Source organism: Corythoichthys intestinalis, chromosome 18 (genome assembly GCF_030265065.1).
Source record: "Corythoichthys intestinalis isolate RoL2023-P3 chromosome 18, ASM3026506v1, whole genome shotgun sequence".
NCBI classification, from domain to species: Eukaryota; Metazoa; Chordata; class Actinopteri; order Syngnathiformes; family Syngnathidae; genus Corythoichthys; species Corythoichthys intestinalis.
Window position 1 is genome coordinate 22,015,935 of NC_080412.1, and position 16,036 is coordinate 22,031,970.

The window sequence follows — 16,036 nt, forward strand, 5'->3', positions numbered from 1 at the left end:
AGCATGTGAGTGTGTGTCTCACACACGCACTTGCACTCTGTGCCCCGCCTGAACTCAGCACCGACTGTAGACCGAGGCGGGGGCAGCCAGCACCGGCCCCCCGCCCTCCGCTAGTGACAATCCTTCAAAACCTCCCCGTCTCAAACAAAAAGAGCCAGTCGAGTCGCCCGTGTCCTGTCCGACGCTAGTTTTTTTTTCACTTTAAAGCTTTTTTTACGGGCTTACACGTAAAGACTTAAAGTTGCATAAAGACAGATTAAGGAATTTCAAGAACAATGTTCCTTTTTTTCTTGTAACTCGAGCCCGCTGCAGTTACAGGAGAGCGGTGAGGCAGTTTTACGCGCCGGCCGGGGTCACCGGGGGCGTTCGGAGAGAGGACGGTGGGGGTTGCGACGTGTTTTATTACCACTGATGTCTATCTGTCCCGCACATGCTGGTTTCCTTTCGCTCACTCGTTGTTGTGGTCATCTCGGTTATCAACCTGAAGCGCAGGATCTTCACTTTTGCACCTTACCTTCATAATCAATCCCGAAGTTCCATCTGTACCTGGTGAGTGTGTTTCAGTTAACTCATGAGTTTATTGAAAGTAATTCTTCCACCATTTATCTAGTTTACCTTTCAGAGTAGTTTGACGAGATGCGTGTTTGTTCTCAAGTCAGTTGCCGCTATTGTTCCGAGCCGCGCTCTTTCTTCTTGCGCTTATCTGGCTACCTTCTGAGGCCAAACGATAAAACACAGCCCGCGTCGCTCCTTTTGTCTGCTCTTATTGTTCTGCCTGCGGGAAGGTAGCATGAGTCAGCTACCAGATGCGAGCGTGTATTGAATCATATCGACGTCTGCTAAGGGAACGTAGGTGGAAGGCTAATGTTGTGCACGTTGTTAGCTCCAAACAATCCTAATAGTACGTCGAAACTAAACTAGCCTTCTAAGCGCGAATATTAGTAGGCGCTTCTCTTTTGTAACCCTTTAACCTCCACATGATAACTCGGCGCACATGCTAGCTGTTTTTTGTAACTTTCTAGTGCCTTTTCCTGTATTTTGCATTTGTTATTAAAGTGTTCTATTTTCTTTTGTAGTCCTAATAGACGACTACTGTATCTAAAATACACACCTGTGCGTAAATATTACTAAGTGCTTCTCTTTTATAACCCTTTAACCCCGCATGGTGACCTCACGCACATGCTAGCTGTTTGTATTGTAACTTACAAGCTCTCTTTCTGCAGTATCTTGTATTTATTAGTAAAGTGTTCTATTTTCTTGTGTACTGCTACGCTGGACTGAGCGCGGCAGGCGCTCGAGCCGGCACAAGCGAGGGAGGGAAGGAGGAGGAAGAGGAGGGGGGAAGCCTCAAGCGAGCGCGTAGTGAAAAGCGTCTGTGCCGTTACCTCAGCTGAACCCTCGAATGAACCCATTGCACTGCCTTTAGTCGCAGAGCCAAGAGACGAATCACTCGAGTAGATTCGAAACAGAGAGGTACTGTTGGACGGGCTGAAGCCAGCGCTCGGCTCCCAACATTCTCGTCTCCCGCTTTTCGCATGTCATGGTAAGTGGGATTAGAATGCTTTGTTCTGTCCGGTGTGCTCGTGCTCATCCGTGCCGGTCATTCTCCTGGCCTGTCACATAGCTTATCAGACTGGTGTTGGCTGTTAAGATTACAAGGCGACAACAGTCTGTAGGCTGTCTGACATTCTGGGCTCTTTCATCTGACCAGCATCCTGTTTTGTTCTCCTCCTCCTTCTTCTCTTTGTCTCAGCTAGCATCAGTTCCCATTTCAGGGTGGGTGCGCTACAACGATACTTCCCTTTATCCCAACCGACTGTCAAGCATTGGAGTGATTCCTTATTCTTGATTTCTTTCTCTGTCTGAGGCTGGTTAAAATGTGGAACTGCAGTATATTCCATGTATGCATGCGTGCCAATGTAGATGACCTCACGTCAGTTGTGTCTTTGAGTGGGTGTGGGTGTGAGATGACTGTCCCCTTGAATTTCCAGAGAATCCAGACAGTACACACACCTTATTGCAACACAGACTATTGTGACAGCACTCATCAGTATAGTACAAAGTCTTCCTTCTTACACTTCCCTGTCCTCAACTTTCCACTCTTGCTAAATGTTTTTTTTTTTTTTTTCATTCTGTTGGAGCAACTTATGAGGTAACCTTTTTGCATTCTGCATCTATTGTCTTTTTTGTTCAAGCGCAGCAACTGGATCAGTTTTCCGGGTCATAACAATAGAGTTATTCCATTACTCAGACTACTTTTTTGTCCAAATTTTATCCCTGAAACATTGTATATTCTAAAAATGCCTTCTACTGTATACCATGTTGCACTATTTGTATCTAATGTATTGCTGAATGCTGTATTGTTTTGTTTGTTTTTAACTTCAAATAAAACTTGCTTAAAAAAAAAAAAGATGGGTGTCTTGTTGATTTAGAATCAAACGTTGACCACACAGCCGCAGACGTTGACCCTGAAACCTCTCAAGAATCTCACGTCAGCCAAGAGAGGATGAGGCGGATCCATCAGCACTCAGATAGCCACGTCTAATGTTTCACATTCAAGCACTTATCACATTACTGATTTGCTCTCTCCACACTGACATAATCTCCATTTTGGATCGCAAGTAAAACCTTTATATAGCACTTAACGCTTCCCTGAAAAATATCAATACCAAACACCCTCACCATGATCACACAATAGAATTTCTGAAATAAAATTAAGTACATTTTCATACAAGAAATACTGCATGACAATTAATTATAGCTTAAATTACTTTTAGCTTTTTTTTAAACTACACAATTTTTTGCATTTAAAGAAAAAATAAAAAGTAGGCATTTGGAGTTTGTCTAATTGTCTAATGTGCCTTGAATCCGCGAGGTTCTCTAAACCAACCACACCCAAAGCACAACAGATGAGAAAGAGTGGACACCCGCCCGGCCCCTCCCTGCCTGCTGAACACCAACATGCAAATTATTACTGCCTGAACAAACACATTGACCAAAACCTAATACGCATTCACCTATTCCTACTGTACTTTAGCAGGCTGCTAATTTGAATTTGATTTGCATTTAATTCCTGGCACACTGACCCAATCTTGCCACGTTACAAAAATACATTTTCAAGCTGTCTTACTTCATGTTATCCATAATTTTATCCCTCATTTCGTTACACACACTGTTGACACTCCTTGCCCAAAGATTTACATTTTTTACGTAATGCTTAAAGTAAATATTGTATTTCCAAACTAAAATGTTCATGCCCAAGTCTTGCTCTTGAGGGAAAATGAAATATGGAGAAGTAAATGTACAAACGTTAAGAAAAAATGCTTGACATTTTTTAAAATACACATGCGCATATAAAAACTTACACAAATACAAAAATTATTTAATCTTTAGACACATTTTGGGGTATTAAAGTGACAATGATCCCTAACTCTCAGCCAAGGGCGTAGGTTTGGTTGCAATATTGGTAGGGACGATATAACAGCATAACCTGAATGTACACTTTTTGCTAGGGACGGGATATTAATAAGACCAAAAAGATTGGTTGAACGGGGGTCAGGGCCACATTTCTCATGAATATGAACCTAATTAATTGATAGGCTAAATGATCAATGCAAAATAAATCTGTATTGACTTAAACTAACTTTCACAATGCAAATTTATAATGTCTTAATGTGATCATTTTTCTTAAATCCATCTTGTTTTAAGTGTTAAAGGCTAGTGAACAGATTAATGTGTCAGATTATTCCACTTACTTTAGGTAAATATTACATTATGTTCATATTAAGCCCCTACATCTAAAAGTTGGTCATATTTAACTAAATCTGTCACAAAATGATTTCATATGTTTTGAACAATATCTATTCGTGAATTGAGAACATTTCTGACATTTTTTTTTTTTTTTTAAGATTAAATATACAAACTTTGCGTAAAATAAGTCTGTTAAGCTTATTTTCAACTAGCTGTATTTCTTATTTCAAGAAATCTGAGTAAAATTTACTTGAAGCACTGGCTGAAAATTTCACTTATTTCTAGTAGATTTACACTGGAAACAAGGGAATTTAAGTTTTTTTGTTATTGTTTTTTTTTTTAAATCAATTTTAAAGAGGTGGGTTTTTGCTGTGCATGTGTATTGGTTCAGGTGATGCACCGTTTGATTCAAAGCTTTGTTTTCAAAAACTACTAGAGACATGTCTGGATTTTATTAGCAAATTTAAATCGCAATGAACACATCATATTAACATACACAAGAAACACAAACTTGTTAATCATCTCTTAACTATCCAGGAATGCAAAAAAATAAATAAATAAACCATAGACTTCATAACCTAGAGTTATGAAGTCTATGAATAAACATTTACCTTAAGACCACTCAAAATTGTCTATCTAAATAAATTAAATATCACAAAAAAACTTAATAATAAAAATAAAATAAAAATGGAGCCTTCCTTCAGGTAAAACACTACTGCTTTGTTACTTAACAAAAAAATGAAAGCTCGTTCGGGCTGCTTTAAGACCACATATATAAAATAAAAATGAAAAGTGGGGAGAAGGGGGTAAACCTTGGTTGACTACATTTCTTACAGTTTAATTAATGTTAACAGCAGTGTTGTTAATCTTACTTTAAAAATAATTAATTACAGTTACAAATTACTTCTCCCAAAAAGTAATTGCGTTAGTAACTCAGTTACCTGAATGTAAAAGTAATTAGTTACTTGGCAAAGTAACTGGAGATCATTTTCATGTTTTTTTTTTTCCCCAAAAAAACCAAAAAGCAGGTCACACAATGTGAAGTTTAAAGGGTTTTTGGGACACTTGGCCCTAGCACAATTCTTTACCCTAAACTTAACTAGACACAGGGGTATTGCGGATATTGCAATAACTAGATAGTAACCTTTGCTATGTGTGGAAGTCATTTAATGTTGGGAATCAACCGTTAAAGTTGTTAAAATTGCTCCTGTTATTGCATTAGTTCCCGTCTCTCTATTTTCGACATGTGTAAGTTTTAAAACGGTTTCATCATTTAAAGATAGATTGATGCTAGGTTTTGCCAATTTAGGAACATTATAGATAAAAAGTTACTTAGGTTCGCCAGAAAGACTCTCTCCAACAGAGCCTTCCTGAGAAGTCTACTGCTTTAAGATGGCGGCTGTTTACTAACGCATCTAGTTCTTTATTATACATGTTGCTAATGCCGCCGTGTCTGTCATTTGCATCTAGGTCTGTATATATGTGATATCTACCGAAGCATCATGTGGGCGTAGTTTGTAGGCTATCGGCTACGGTCAGGTATTATTGGAGCCACCTAGCATTGTAGCTTCACGTTTGTAACGGCGTCACACTACCTTGCCTTCTCCCCACTCCTGCTCTGCTCTCCCGTCTCTGTGAGTCAGTCTTTTTCAGGCTTTTCTCGCGTCAGTCATAACGCATCGTAACGCACGCCTTTCCTGCCTCAGTAACGGTAACGGCGTTGCCAAGATGAGAAAAGTAATTAATTAGATTACTCAATACTGAAGAATATGACGCCGTTAGTAACGCCATTATATTCTGACGCCGTTATTAACAACAGTGGTTAACGGTGGAAAACATACAAGAGGATATTTCTTACAAATGAGCTTCCTCCTCAAGTACGAAAAATTAACTGAGATTAATGTTATGCTAACTCTGATACAGGTCGGACTTCCAGTAGCAAAATTAGTGGTATGTTCCCCACATCCACAAAAGTGACGACATCTTTTTACTAGGGCTGTCAAACGATTAAAAATTTTAATCGAGTTAATTACAGCTTAAAAATTAATTAATCATAATTAATCGCAATTAATCGCAATTCAAACCATCTATAAAATATGCCATATTTTTCTGTAAATTATTGTTGGAATGGAAAGATAAGACACAAGATGGATATATACATTCAACATACGGTACATAAGGACTGTATTTGTTTATTCATTCATTCATTTTCCATGCCGCTTTTTCCTCACGAGGGTCGCGGAGGTGCTGGAGCCTATCCCAGCTAACTACGGGCAGTAGGCAGGGGACACCCTGAACTGGTTGCCAGCCAATCGCAGGGCACAAGGAGACATACAACCATTCACGCACACACTCATACCTACGGACAATTTAGAGTGTTCAATCAGCCTACCATGCATGTTTTTGGGATGTGGGAGGAAACCGGAGTTCCCGGAGGAAACCCACGCAAGCACGGGGAGAACATGCAAACTCCACACAGGAAGGCCGAAGCCCGGGTTTGAACCCTTGATCTCAGAACTGTGAGGCAGACGTGCTAACCACTCAGCCACCGTGCCGCCGGTATTTGTTTATTATAACAATAAATCAACAAGATGGCATTAACATTATTAACATTCTGTTAAAGTGATCCATGGATAGAAAGACTTGTAGTTCTTAAAAGAAAAATGTTATTACAAGTTTTTGAAATTTTATATTAAAACTAGGGCTATCAAACGATTAAAATTTTTAATCAAATTAATTACAGCTTAAAAATTAATAAATTGTAATTAATCGCAATTCATACCATCTATAAAATATGCCATATTTTTCTGTAAATTATATATATATTCTGTAAAATAAATTGTTGGAATGGAAAGATAAGACACAAGATGGATATATACATTCAACATACGGTACATAAGGACTGTAGTGGGCATTTCACTCTACTGTCATTTAAATCTGTCTGTGCTGTCCTCATTCCGAAGCGTCTACTTTTTCCAAAGCTAGACAGCTAGTGAACGACGCCTTAATAATCAGACTTCTTCCTTTTTCATCTGATTTATTAATAAAATGGCCTCAAACCATTGTCCTCTTTAGACCGTCGTAAAACTACAAAAAAAAAAGTACACAAGCATTGCATTAGCAACAACGTTAGCTTAGCACGCTATACAGGTTCACTAAACATAAACAAAAAGCGTCTCATACAAAAAATATAACATTTCGCTTACTAACATAATATGTACATTCTGTACAACAACCATACCTACGGACAAATCTTGTCCAAGGATCATATAAGCACAACATTACAACTTAGGCGTCAGCCCGAGACGTCGTGCAGCCATATTGAACTGGCAAGAAAAAAATAAACCATGTCGCAAAGCGACCACAAGAGTTCGCTGTTGGACAGCACAAAAAGCCTTGCTGTAAAACTTACCAAAAGGCAGAATACTGTCTGAGCGGGACATGTGCGTTAATTGCGTCAAATATTTTAACGTGATTAAGTAAAAAAATTAATTACCGCGCGTTAACGCGATAATTTTGACAGCCCTACTTTTTACATTACTTACAGTGTCTGCTGCTGGCAGATTAAAGGTTCTAATATCTTTCGTCTTCGAAGGAGCGGAGGAGGCGACATTGTTTTTGGAGGGGCGGGGTGTGGTCAAGTCATCAGCCAGTCAAACGTGTTTGAGGGGCAAAAATGGACTGGCACATTCAGCAAGTGAAAAGGGGTCAATGTAAATCTGAACATAATGAGAATAATTCACTTAATAGTGGTAGGGTCAGTTCTATCCTTACAACATAAGGGAAAACAATCTAAATTACCTATATAACCGAAGTCATTATATAATGCAAATAAGGTTGCTTAAAAGTTGGTGGGGACAATTTGAACGTCCTAAAAAGTTGCTAGTGTTATGTCCCTACCTTCCCTATGCAAACCTACGCCCTTGCTCTCAGCAAGGTTACGTATTAAATTTATATTTTTTTTCATAAAGTTTCCTAAATAGGCATTTAATTTAATCTTGTACTTCTAAAATTAAATTTCAAACATTGAGTTACATTGTCATTGAGGTGTCCAAGCAGCAAAACTTCTTAGTAGTCTGAATGAGGTTTTAAAATTACACTTGTTGAATCCTGTATAGTGTTTACAATTGTTGATGCACTTCATATAATGTACAGAAATATTGTTTCTTATTTTGAAAACATTTTACGCATACAGCTATTTGAAAGTATGGTTCAGGACAGGTGCTGTTGTAATCTACACCTTTACAAATTAAAATAAGCATCAATTTTCGGATTAAAAAAAAAACGGCTATCAGACATTCAAACAAAATTAATATTTGTAAATGCTGGATTGGTAATACTATATTGTATTGTGATATATAGTGAGTGTAACATCTGCATCTTAAAATGTGTCAAGTCATGTTTTAGTAGAGTAGCAGTAGAGATGTGGAACTAATTCAATTTAAGGTCACAAAAATTATTTAATTCCTAAAATGATTATCATTCCAAAAATTTGAAATATTTTCCATGACATGGCATAGAATACATAATTGATCTGGCTTTTTTTTTTTTTTTTTTAATCTTTTGAGATTTTTCACTTGTTAAACATTTGTAAAACACCTTTTTTTGAGTGTTCTGTATCACTCAAAGATAGCGGATATCTTAATATGAGTGAGTAAACATCTTTCCTTTCATTAAATACATGAGTCACAAATGATATCATTAGCTAACTACAAAAGGTGTTCGTGCTTCTACATCCTACGTTAAGCCTCCCTTTGCTTTTTGACTTTTGTTGTTCCAGGAGATTTGCCAGGGAACCTGCGTCACTCAGGTGTGTCTTGAACACAAGGGACGTAAAAACCAGTGAAAGGAACAATGAGGCAGGCGAGTGGGCGTAAAACTGACAAAACGTACTGTGTACCTGACACACACCTTGAGTTTGACCTATTTGACAAGAGATGACTCTCCTCCAATCCGAGCTTTAAACTTTTCCGGTGTATGCGTCATGACATGATGCTATTTTACAAATATGCCTTAGATATATGCATCACTGACTCACCAATGCTAGGAATGTATTATATGGATGCGAGCATGCATATTTAAGTACAATTTACTAATCATCATTGAGAAAAGTTGTAATTACATGAAGTATGTAATTTAATCAGTTGTGGAATGTAACAAAGTAAAGATACTTCGTTATTGTACTTAAGTACATTTTTGTGTATCTGTACTTCACTTGAGTACAAATATAGTACTTTTTACTTCGCTACACTTTACAGCATGTATCCGTACTTTCAAATTGTCGCCTGCGTGACACGTTACTTTTTTTAAATTCTCATTATGAATTGATAGTTTCGTTTTCATGCCTCCGGCACAATCAATAAGCATTAAAGTAATTGAGCACTAGAAGTGGCAACACGAGTACTATCAAGATTTGGCAGGTGAAGAAGATATTGACCAATAAAAACCAACAGTGAAAGCAGCGCGCCTTTAGATGGGTGCTGCACACTCTTGTACCTGACTGTTGTGTTAGTTCCCTGGTTTAAGGTAAGTTTGGGATTTTTTTTTCAGCTTGTTAAGCTTGTGTTTACAGTGCAGTCAATTTTCTTGGTTGTTTTTTCCATTCTGCAGTTTTAAATATAATAAGCAATATATATACATTGATGGCCAAAAGTAATGGTACCCCTGCAATTCTGTCAGATAATGCTGAATTTCTCCCAGAAAATGATTGCAATTACAAATGCCTTGGTAGTGATATCTTCATTTATTTTGCTTGCAACGAAAAAACAAAAGAGAATAAAAAAAAATAATAATAAATCATGATCATTTTACACAAATCTCCAAAAATGGGCCCGACAAAAGTATTGGCACCCTCAGCCTAATACTTGGTAGCACAACCTTTAGAGAAAATAACTGCAGACAACTGCCTCTGCTATCTATCAATAACTTTCTTACAATGTTCTGCTGGAATTTTAGACCATTCATCTTTGGCCAACTGCTCCATGTCTCTGAGATTTTAAGGGTGCCTTCTTGAAACTGCCATTTTCAGATCTCTCCACAGGTGTTCTATGGGATTCAGGTCTGGACTCATTGCTGGCCACTTTAGAAGTCTCCACTGCTTTCTCTCAAACCATTTTTAGTGCTTTTTGAAGTGTGTTTTAGGTCATTGTCCTGCTGGAAGACCAATGACCTTTGAGGGGGACCCAGCTTTCTCACACTGGGCCCTACATTATGCTGCAAAATTTGTTGATATTCTTCAGACTTTATAATTCCATGCACACGGTCAAGCAGTCCAGTGCCAGAGGCAGCAAAGCAACCCCAAAACATCATGGAACCTCCGCCATGTTTGACTGTGGGGACCGTGTTCTTTTCTTTGATGGCCTCGTTTTTTTTCCTGTAAACTCTATGTTGATTCCTTTTCCCAAAAAGCTCTACTTTTGTCTCATCTGACCAGAGAACATTCTTCCAAAATGTTTTTGGCTTTCTCGGGTAAGTTTTGGCAAACTCCAGTCTGGCTTTTTTATGTCTCTGGATCAGAAGTGGGGTCTTCCTGGGTATCCTACCATAGAGTCCCTTTTCATTCAGACGCAGACGGAGAGTGTGGGTTGACACTGTTGTACTGTTGTTTGGATGTTAGTCGAGGTTCATGATCCACCATCCGCACAATCTTTCGTTGAAATCTCTCGTCAATTTTTCTTTTCCGTCCACATCTAGGGAGGTTAGCCACAGTGCTGTGTGCTTTACACTTATTGATGACACTGAGCACGTTAGACACATGAACATTCGGTTCTTTGGAGGTGGACTTTTAGCCTTGAGATTGCCCATGCTTCCTCACAATTTTGCTTCTCAAGTCCTCAGACAGTTCTCTGGTTTTCTTTCTTTTCTCCATGCTCAATGTGGTACACACAAGGACACAGGACAGAGGTTGAGTCAACTTTAATCCACTTTAACTGGCTGCAAGTGTGATTTAAAGTTATTGCCACCACTTGTTATGTGCCACAGGCAAGTAACAGGTGCTGTTAATGACACAAATGAGAGAAGAATCAGGATTTTTCAAGGGATGCCAATACTTTTGTCTGGCCCATTTTTGGAGTTTAGTGTTAAATGATAATTATTTAATTCATTTCCTTTTCTTTTTTGTGTTGTTTCATTGCAAGCAAAATAAATGAAGATATTACTACCAAAGCATTTGTAATTGTAATCATTTTCTGGGAGAAATTGAGCATTATCTGACAGAATTGCAACGGGTGCCAACATTTTTTTTTTTTTAATTCAGATTATGATATTCACTGGTCATTAGAGGGGTGAGTCGAGAAAAATACGACTTATTTTGCATTTTTAAAAATAAAATTTTAGGATTTTTTTCACAGTTTAACAAGGTTGCAAATCTGTGCTAATGTTAGAGAGAAGCTCAGAGAAGCTAGCTGTTATTGCTTACCAAGAGGACCCATTTATTTGTGTATGAATACGTAAAGACAAAAAATATTGACTTTTTCTGATCATAGAGGAGTTTCATGAGGTAGAATGAGACATTCAATCAAGGGTAGCTGTGTTTTAAAAATATGAAAAATAATAAAGAGGACATAATTTTGCTAAACACATTCTTTTGGAAAACATGATGACATTCAGCATATCATGTGATTAGCTGTCATCACGGGAATGGGTTGAGAAAAAACAGATTATTTTGTATTTAAAAAAATATTTTCAAGTAGTTTTTGTAATTTTGTACTCGAGTAATTCGATTAGAAAAAAGCTTTGAATCAAATTTAGCTGCTTCAGGGATTCATTGAATTAGTGGCGTTGTCGTGGTTTGTTTTGAAAGTGGTTGCATTTAGTTTTATTGATTTGGGTGGATACACTGCCCTATTGTGGCAACAGTTAATATGACAAATCATTTAACATGGCTGGATCCAGCTGCTCCCTGTTTAGACCAACATAGGGTTGTAAGTTTTTTTTTTTTTTGTTTTTTTGAGGTAATATGATTGTTTATGCATTCATAATTTCGTTTAGACGTATATTTCGCAGTTTTCTGTGGAAATATGTGTTTGAAAGATTTTTTAGGAGCATTGCAAAAAAAAAAAATTGTACAGCAGTTAAGCTAGCGAACTTTTGCTATGCAAGTTAGCCAATTGTTCTTTTATTGTTCCTCGATCCCCATTTATTTATTTTTTTTAATATACCGTTTGAGGCTAAACTGAGGTATCTAAATTATGGCTCTTGTGAAATGAAAGTGCCATTCTGCATAGTTTGAAAATGTTTTATTTCGTACTTGCATTTAATGCTCTTTCGAAAGTGAAATCTTAGCACATCTCCTAAAATTTATTCTGCAACGTATTAAATGTTCCTAATCCGATTCCTTGATTATTCGAACGAACTAATTGAAAGATTAATCGATTAACTGAATAATCAATAGCTGCAGTCCTCATTTTTGCAATATTTACCCAGAAATTACATTGTTGAATTTTGCATGTGGATTATTTCAAATTTTAAGGGTGGTAAGTAAAATGTCCTCCAATTCTGGAATGACCCTAAAACCTTGGCTGAGGCTTTGGCAATGCTTTAAACTAGACTACAAGCTCTGCCCTCAATTTGCAAAGCGCCATCAGAGCCTGGTGTAGTCACGGAGAGGATGAAGGTGAGTCATACGGTGGTTTCCCAGAACCTTTGACACAACACTGATGGCTCATTTGTCTTTGTGTCCAAACCATGCTCGTCGCGTTTAGATTGCCCCTTATTATTCTCCTGTGCCCTATACTGGGACACAAATGGAATAATCAGCCAAGGCTGAATTGTTACTCATAAATGTTCACATTTTTGAGGAGTGCATATCTATTTTTATATTCGTACATTCACGAGGATGAGTCGGAAAATGGGAGAAGTGAACATGCGGACTGAGTAAGACTGTTTTTGCTGTTGCTATATCTCGTAGTGACTTTATGCTGACAGATTTTTCAGGAGTAACAATTATAGTACAGTCCTGCCTGTCACTTTAAATCATTCTTAAATTTGACTTTATTTAATAAACATGCATAGTACGTAGTAATATTTAGTATTGATGGGGTCATATTTTGCAAAAATTTAGTTTCGCATGTTGTGCCTTAAAATTGTCGCACACTTTTTTGGCTGTCAAATTCATTCAAATGATAAGTTAAATAGAGAATGCTCATTAACACTTCAATCTATTTATGGTAATTTAACCCCCCTGTTACGTCAACGGATCAAACTGACCCGTTTTAAATTATTATTTATTCAAATTACATTACATACACACAATACATGACTCAACTACAGAAGTTTTGTAGAAAAGAATGGGCCAAGATTAGTCCTGATCGATGTGCCAGACTTATCTGCAGCTACAGGAAGCGTCTGGTTGAAGTTATTGCTGCGAGGGGGGGGGGGGGGGAACAAAATGTTAAATGTGATGGTTCACTTACTTATTGTTCCCCCTTCTGTCATTGTTTCCATACTATCCTCATTAAAATATAAAAACCTATAAATGTTTGGGTGATTTTAGTTAAAGCAGACACTGTTTTTCCATCTGTGTGATTTTGACAAAGATCAGATCCCGTTTGATGGTGATTTTATGCAAAGCTGTGAGAAATTCCAAAAGGTTCAGATACTTTTTCATACCACTGCATCACATATTATGATGTGAAATTATTATTGGGGTTATTTTTTTATTAGGATATTTATTCATAGAGGTCAAATTGGTCCATCTTTGTGTAAAAAAAATTGTGTAAAAATTTAAAAAAAGTTATTTTGGGGTATTAACCGTGTTTTGCTTGACTTAATGAAGGTTTGTGGCACATGCTTACATTTAGATTAAAGTTTTACAAATTCAGTTTCTGACACGTTTTTTTTTTTTTTTTTAAATATTTAAACTGACCCGGCAAAACTTGGGTAACAGAAGGGTTAAAAAAACAAACTTATTCCATATAAAACATGACATCCACATCCGTGGACGTCACATTTCAGGTCATGTAGGCCACAGTATTATCATCTGGTATGCAAGTGTGGCCTACATGACTCAAAATATGATGTAGATTCCAGGTTGCACTTATGATTAATCATTATTTTTTAATGATTAAATACAATTAGAAATGAATATGATAAAATAGAACTTTAGCAAATGTAGAACAACAAACAGACATATTATGTTTAGAAAATCAGCTTTGGTTATTCAGAAGAAAATGACTACTAATAAAATGAATGAAATCTGAAATACACATTGGTTATGGCCACTATTAACAAAATAAAGTAGATTTTTTTTAAAATTCATAGTATTTCACTAATTTCTGCTATGGCTGAGAATGCTCATGATAAGTGCTTTTTTTTTTTTGTTTTAGTCTGGGTTTAGTCTCGACTCCCCCCAAAAAGTCTTGTCGCGGTCTTGAGCACACACAACCCATAAGGTTGGAATATAAATCCGAAGCAGAGCATGAGTTTTGCCTTTGTCTGACCAAGATGCTGACAACTCAACCCTTTTTTCCTCCCATTTATTTAAACAGGCTGCAAAAAGAAGGCGAACATATACGATCCTTGAAGAGGTAAAGTGATGATTGAGCTCCGTTGCCGACCACAAGACAACCCACAACAGAGCCGTCGACCTTCTGACACCCAGTCTGCCTTTTGTAAACATGAACAAAACGGAAAACACTTCTGGGCCACCTGATTTTGATTAAGGGTCCGTCCTATAAAATGAGTCATCAAATAGCAAGAAGGCTCCACTCGCACATGCTGAGGGTCAGAAAAAAGCATCAACATGACTCCGTGCTCTGAAACTAAAGCACGGCTGGAGATTTCAACTCCAGTGTTTTGCATTGAGCTACTGCTGGGATGTCCTGCTGATTCTCGGGCAGAGATGATTACATTTATTCAATACATGTCAGGGCGCTTTTATACGGAGCAGGTCTAGCACTGTGAACCAAAAGAACCCCACCTGAGTAAGAACATTTCCTGCTTTAAACCTGTAACTCATTGTTGGACGGCCATCTGCCTCGACGGGTTGGAATGAAACCAATACACTTCCACTGATAGTGATATTATGGGGGGAAAATGACACCATTGCCTAAAGGCAATAAATATCGGTAATATTTACGTAAAAAGGGCATACATACTATTGCATAAATCATATCAAAAGGTTAAACCCATTGATGTGGAGGTTATGTATTCGGTTCCGTATGTCTATTTGTATGTAAGTTTGTGTTCAAGATAACTCAATAATGAATAAAGGGATTGTTATCAAACTTGCAGGTTATGTTCGTAATATAAAATTAAAGATGATTTCTTTTCAGGTAATGAGGTCAAAGGTCACAAAGGAATCACAAAAATATTTCATCTACGAACACTTTTTTTCTTGATGATGACGAAATGATAAAGAGCTAAAAACGTGTTTTGAGAGACAAAAACGTAACGAGAAAACGCCAGTTTTCGTCTGACGAAACAAGAAGGAGACGAAAATATGAATGGTTTTTGTCTCATCTTCACCATGTGTGACATTTAATGTGCAGTCAGCCTTCATCGTAGCAGTGGTTGGTTGTGTCACTCATGACATGCTGCCCCTCCCGACTCACCGGTGTGTCGTCTCCAGTCTCCAGGCTGGCTTACGCACAGGTAAGATTTGTTTTCTTGGCCATATAAAATATGCAATGTTGCTTTAGCTTTTAGCGGTCTGTGATGCGTGATTATCACACTAAATGTAACTCGTAGCGTTGGCATAGCGTTCGTGTTAGTATTAAGAGTGTCTTCTTAAACTCTCGGAAAACTTTTTACATACAATGCGTGGCATCCATGTGGGTATACTGTAAGTAAATCATAGACTTCACTGGCCCGATCTGTATGGGGCCTATTTTTAAAAACTTAAAATTCAAATATTTTCAAAACCAAAGCCACTAGTGCGACCTAAAACCAAAACAGGCACCCCCCTTAGGCATATATGAGTCTCCATGAGAAGTGACATAGAAAAAATTCAAAGTCGTTCCCTAATAACATCCCAATTATTCTTTTATACAAGTATAACAAAACTTAATATAGCTATAAAATTCTCAAATGTTATGCTAGATGCACAAAAATCAGCAAATGCAGAGATAATAACCTATATTTTCAGATTAACAGCAATATTTAACATATATAAGTTTTTTCCCAAAATGGCAACTTTTTTTTTTTTTTTTTAGCGCAAGTTTTCAACAGCTAATAAATCACTCAATTTTCACATCAGAAACTTAATACTTGAGGAAAACATTCAGAATCATCTTAATTGTACTCAACAAAAGCAAAATTTGCATTTTTCTACATATAATTACAACAT